Source organism: Notolabrus celidotus, chromosome 19 (genome assembly GCF_009762535.1).
Source record: "Notolabrus celidotus isolate fNotCel1 chromosome 19, fNotCel1.pri, whole genome shotgun sequence".
In the NCBI taxonomy this organism is placed as follows: Eukaryota; Metazoa; Chordata; class Actinopteri; order Labriformes; family Labridae; genus Notolabrus; species Notolabrus celidotus.
Window position 1 is genome coordinate 24,567,124 of NC_048290.1, and position 6,853 is coordinate 24,573,976.

A 6,853-nucleotide genomic window follows, 5' to 3' on the forward strand; every position below is an offset into this window, starting at 1 on the left:
TGTGTGTGTGTGTGTGTGTGTGTGTGTGTGTGTGTGTGTGTCTGTGTCTGTGTCTGTGTGTCTGTGTGTTAGAGTGGGTGCAGAAGGTTATAAAGCCTTGGTAACAGTTGCAAAGAGCTGATACAGCTTCCAATATCTCACCTCTCCCCCTTGCCTGACCTTTGTGCAAATGTGCATGTCCATGACTGTGTTGGCGTGTTCGTATGCGTCTGTAAGGCTGGAGATCTGTGTATTTTTCACCACATTGAGGTCAGGAGAGCACTGGAAAAGTCTTTAAAACAGACAGTTTTCCACACTGAGATGTCGAAAGCAGGATGTTTTTTCATGCTTGAAAAGTCTGGCAGCATTTTGGCCAAATAACTCCAGAACCTCTGCTCACACACAAACACCTGGCCCCCATTTTGAGTCCTGCCTGATGCTATCCCTCCCGTCACGACAGCTGTGCCAAGTGCCAAATCTGAAGGAATAAATATCATAGCAAAACACCAAACCTATTCCCTGGTACCTGCTTTTATGAGAATAACAGAAACCAAACCACTCTCTGTGTGTATGATTGTAGACACAGTCTCTATCCATGTTGTATGCAGTCCAGCTATGCTGATGACAATGCTAACATTGCTGATGTTCATTGTGTTCTATAAACTGACTGCAGCAATTTTGAAAAAGTCTCACTCTGATGCTGATGCCTCTTCATGGTTTGCATAGTAAAATGAGAGTCAAGATAGACATCAGTGAAAAGATTGGTTATTTCTTCATACTGAATTTTAGTGCCTGTGTTCAGATTGTCTATGAAAAAAGCTGAGTTGATATTTAGAATTCACCTGGAAGTGGTGATATTTAAAACTCTGCTAGTAAAGTTTGACTATGAGGAGAAAGTTAGCAAGCAGGAGAAGTTTTTTTGTCTTCAGATAATTTCCTTTTTACATAATATTCAACATAATCAAATTTGTGATGGGCAATGTTAAACCGCCACGTTTGATCACTTTTTGTAAGCTAGCTATTGGTAATAACATCAGGGTTAACTTTTCAGATTCTAATTTGACATAGCTACAATTAAATGCAGTACCTCATCACGCACACACATATAAATAATAAATGAGTACATATTAGCATTTACTAACTATGATTACTATATGTTTACCTGCTGTTTTAATGCTTTACACATGACCTGTTTGACAAATGTCTCTTCCAAAAATGTGTTTTTCCTCTAACTAAACTGCACTTATTCATCAAATGGTGGCCAATAGCATGTGTGAACTTAATTCTATTGTATTCAAATGATGTTAAGCATAGACGTTGTACCCCATTATATAAACTAAGGTAAGATGTTCACATGCAAAGTGAGAAAGCTTTGTTTTTTAACATGAAATTATTATTTTAGACACTACAACAAATTCAGATGTCTGCTGTGTATTTTTGGTGAACGCTCATATTAGAATACCACTGCAACCCTTCACTGACAACAAATTACAGGCGGGCTGCAGACAGTCCTAAAGGGGAGCGCTAAAGATTTTGCCTTCACTTGAAGGGAGCGGTTGTGTTGTCGATGTTTTATACAGTCTATAGTCAGTACCAAATCCCATGGTGTTCAATGAACAGATGTTGGGAAACTGCAGTGCTGTCAAAAGTGATGGACCAACAGACTGAAGGGCACTAGCTGAAGAGGACCATATTACTAGAACATCCAGACTAAAAACTTTGAATTGCCTCTAAGCTAAACACAACAGACAAGTTTAACTAGAGCAAAGCTTTAGTAGGTGATTTGTAAAAATGCCGGAAACTTTTCACCTTTCCTGTTTAAATGCATTCAGACAACATGACTCTATCTCTCTTATCCCGCCCTCTAATGAACCAGCTTTTGATTGGTTCTGGCATTCTTCCTGCTTTTTATGATGACCACTGATTGGTCCCAGGCCTTGTCTGCTTTCAACCTCCTGCCTGGTGAAATAAACAAGTAACCCACGGGAATCATCAATCATCAAAGACAATTACCTCTCTTTCCATCCCTCTCTTTCCCTCTCCCCCTCACCAGTTCCTCCCCATACCTCCCCCCTTTCTCCCTCATGCCTTCATTCTGTCCCTCTTTTACTATATATACATGTCTGGACTGTGACAGATGTGCCAGTTTACTGAATGTCAAACTTCATTATAGTAATGTTGAAGGTGCTCTTTATATCTGTTAAATGAAATGTAGCAGGTTACTGCTGTGTCTGAGGCAAGATTGAGGTGTATGTCTTAATCACTTGTGCACGCTTGCATAGTGTTCTGGACATGTCATGCAACAACATACAGTATATCTATACATACTTTGAATGTCTAATACTATTTTAACCCAGCAAAACCAGTATACACCCAGATTATTACTTGTTAACTTGTAAGATAAAGGGGTTAATTCATGATATTTCTCTTTTCTTCTTTCTGCATTTAATTGTTTCAGCAGAGAAGAAGCGACAATAATTAATTTATCCATCTGCTCGCTTTCTCTGAAACCAGAACTAATTCACCTGTTGCATAATTCACCCGGAACCAACACTCCCAGCACCTACATCAATATTTCAGGGAAGACCTTACACCTCCACTGGACAGTACGATGACATGGAAGAAGATGTCAGCTTAATGCATAGTGGAAAACATAAAACATAGTCCCTTAATCTTTTTTTGATGAACAAAGAAAGATTAGAAAGGACTTTTTCTTGATTTATATCCCCTAATCCATCCAAACTGAGTCCCTATTAAGCATTCATAAGCATTACACGATTATAAGCCTGGGTCAAGTTACTAATCTAGACTCTGGACAAGTTGGCTTTGGGTTGATCTGTTGACCTGTTTTCTGAAGTAAAAGATAGGACAATTTTTGATGGTCATGGTCACAAGATTTCAATCAATTATGAAAAAACAATACACTTTTTAAAAGAAACAAATACTTTTGATTAGATTTCTGATCCACCAGGGATATAAATACAATGCTTTGTGTTTGAAAGAACAAACATGGCTTTATTACTCAATGCAAACAATCAAGTATACGCATACAATGGATTTTAAACTCATTAGTATTGGGTAACAGTTGGGTTAAAAAGGACCTCATCAATTATATTTCATTTTCATCAATTTCATTTGAAGATGAGCAGTTAAAAGGATTTTAGCGTTTGTATTTCTAATCTATTTGTGTTCCAGCATCCACTTGTGAGTGCCCACAGGAGGAGTTATAGTTGTCCCCAAATGCTTTAATACTAGTTTCCATATCCTTAAATTACAATGTCATACAGAACAACATGTTTCTACACTGCTTGTAAATTCTTAGTAGACTAACTTAAAGTGTTGTCTAAAATTCCATCAGAATAAATTAAGAGAAGTCAGTGAAATTATACAGATGAACTGCTAACCAGTAGTATAGTTTTATTTGCTCTGGTAGTTTCATTTGGTCTCCCTCCAGTTTAAAAGATTTCCAGCTGGCTTGCTTTGATTTAGCCAATCACAAACATTTATCGGATATGGGGCGGGTTTAAAATGATGATGAACAAGAGGAGTGCGGTTGAGTCATTTTTATAAACAACTGAAAAGCTTGCGGTGATGTGGAACAGTCTGAATCCATTATTTCATTATTTAAAAAACTGGACTGCAGTTCGTGTAACATAACAATGGGATGGATTGATTTCTGAATCATGTCACGCCAAACGTCCAGTAACCGGAGGGATAGAAACATGAACTGTGCACTGAAGAGGGCAACACATGGGGAAGGGGCTCTCCAGGCCAGTGAGTTAATTTCCCCGGCACTAAATTTCTGCCAATAAGCGAACAACTCACCAAGTGATGGTATTGAACATTGCTGTTGTGAAATGTTATTTGTAACCATAGCAAATGAAGCATGAGAATTAGCATTCCAGTGGCCATCCTATTAAACACAGCAGCTTTTTAGTGTCTCGCATCTGCCACATAGTGATTACTTCCATGTTGATAACATTATTGAACTACGTAGGCTATCTACTTACGCAGAGGGACTGTTGAAACAAGCTGGCAATCATTCAATGTGCAACATTTAAAACTTGGGCTTACATTTCAAAATGTAAACTCAGTTGTACGAGTGGAACGATCTGATATGAGGAATCAGTTTTTAATTTAAACCAATAGTCGACAAATGAAGTATGTAACTGGCTTCGGACAGAGCAGAAAAGGTTTGCGATGTGATGACTTAAACCTGGGTCCAAGCTATAGTCACCATGTTCTCAATCATTAAGCTAACTGCACCAGAAAGGTCAAACCACGGCCAGTTTCATGCGTAAAAAATGTTGTGACTGCCTTGCTGGCTCTGTGTTTCCACTGACAGTAACTATATCCTACAACACATCCATCATTAATGATGTTAGTTTATGCCGATCTTACTGAGCCAACACACAAAAGAAGCAACAAATACTTCCGATTGATTCCCAAGCCATTAATTCCCTCAACACCTGCTGCACACACCTCCTACGTGCTCTGTGAAGTTAAACTCTCCGAGTGTTGTTTGTTCGACTGTATGGCTCATTAAAGCATCAGTGCTGTTGGTGTAAAGACGGATCTGTAAGGCAGATGTCAGAGGGTTATGTCTGGTTCACAGATGCGAGGTTTGGTGTCTAAAAACCAAAATATGGCAGCACTTTCCTCCAAATGTATAATTAGATCTGTTATGACTTCATATTGAGTCATAATTTTTAGCACGGCCCTATGAAATAAACTATCCCTTCCTACTGTCACTTTTAGACGACAGCTGTGGATGAGGAAGAACAGCAGACCTGCTCTGTGGTGTTTGTCTCCATTGGTAATGACCTTTTAGTCACTGAACTTCATTCTGATCCGTCAGTCTATTTCAAGAAATCCCTCGAGGAAGACTTGTCATATTATTTTCCAATAATCATCTGGATCAGTGCCCACATCACATGAAATACTCATGTGTGGCTCATACGATGTTGCATAATGCAATTTCCAAACAAAACAATCATTATCAGATTGACAGGAACCAGACTGTCCAGACTGTAGTATGTGAAGATCGTAACATTAACCGAAAAGGGATGTACTTGAGGAAAGTTCTGCCTTTTTAAAAAAAAAATCATGAGGAGTCCATTGAAAATGCTGCAGTGTGTTATTCATAAAACACCCTTAAAACAAAGCACCAGTCATACATTTCCATTTTGCCGTCCCAGAACATCTTTGTTTATGCGAGCAGAAGGTCGTGTCTCTGCACTGAGTAGTCTGGCGTACCTTCTGAGGCTGACCGTGAAAGACGTGTTACTTACGTGTCTCTTATTGCTGTAGTTCACACACTGATCTGTGTTTGTTTCCATTTTGAGATTGTGCACTACATTCCAATGGAATGATGAAAAAGGGCTCAACAGGAGGGGAATAAAGTCAAACTCCTTAAGTACTCAATTTAAATACATTTAAAATCACCACTTCATTTTTTACGCTTCGAACAGACCAAAGTGCTTTGGTGTATTATCATCGTCACATTTTGTATCCACTGTGAGTTATCTGTCCCAAAGCTTGACCCTGACTGTAGTGTATCTGTAACTTAGCATATCGTAAGACCTCCTTTTTGTCCGTAAGTGCTTTAATGTGTCTGTAATTAAAGTTAACTGCCAGGGCCATTTCTGAAGAGCTGGGTTGAAGACCATAATGTGTTCAAAGCCACCAGCTTAACCGCAATGAAACAATTAGAACCACTGAGCCGAACTGCTGGTCCCTAATGGCACTCTGCTTCTAGGCATGAGCAATCAAGACCTATCCATGGCATGACAAACAGAGCAATAGGCGACCAGTGTCAGCAGGAATCTGCAAAGTCAATCACAATGACTGATCTGAAATCTGTCGCTCTTTGGTGAAGATTGCAGTTTTCTTTGGGTTCTGACCTCAGAGCAGAACTTTGACAATGCTTGACTTCGAAGTTTGGCCTCTAAGGCAGCGGCAGTTTCAGCAAAAACGCAGAGACAATGAGACTGACTCATTTCTTTCACATTTAGGGAAGAAAGATTTAAGAATTGTGGCCGGATCTAAAGAAAATATTTGTTCATCATTTGAGAGGCACAAATTTCCATTCTGACTAAATGAATGAATCAATCAACCATGACTATGTATAAGAAGAATGGTATTTACTGTAAGACAGGTATTCAAGCACAGTTTTGTTTCACACAATATCAGTTATGTAATATACCTTTAATAATCCCTCATTCCTGGAATTCAAAGTCGTAAACCATACTGTGCTGCAAACAAATATGAATGACAATCCTTCCCAGAGAGGGAAGCCCCTTCAGCCTTCCTAAGTAGTTGAGGGGAAAAAAAGCAGAGTATGCGGTGCTTCACTGCATCAAACAAATTGTTTTCTGGTGTGACGAAACATTTTTTTCTCTCACAGACGACTGACTTCCAACATCTGATCCTTGTTAAGTCTGTTACACACAACAACAAGACTTCAGGGCAAAGCAATGAAGAGATCAGTGAGTGACTGATCAGCAACTGATAATTAGTTCAATAGTGATTCGTGCTTACTATGACAAAACGGTGATCATTAAAACAGACTGAAAATTCCAGTCAAATAGAGGAATGACCGGGAACGTAAAATCTGTGTTTGTGTGTTGTTCTGTGTGTGTGTGTTGTCATTCTACACCCTAAATTCAAGCCACAGAGCCACTGACCAGATGTTTTTTCTCTTTTTCTTCTCTTTCTATCTATCTTTTGGCAGTTTTGTGTCTCTTCTTTCTCCTTTGTTCTTACCCTAAAGAGTTTCCATTTTTATTGCTCCACAAGTTACCAATTTATTCATTCAGTCCATGGTTCTGTTTTACTCCCACAGTTAGCCCATTCTGCTAAATGTATGAATCCC

The 6,853-nt window shown here is 39.0% G+C and overlaps 1 long non-coding RNA gene across 3 annotated transcripts in view; it reads right to left on the reverse strand.

The window, feature by feature from the left end:
• LOC117830971 overlaps positions 1-6,853 on the reverse strand; it is a 153,195-nt gene that overhangs the window by 42,545 nt on the left and 103,797 nt on the right. The gene's annotated exons all lie outside the window — the stretch shown is intronic.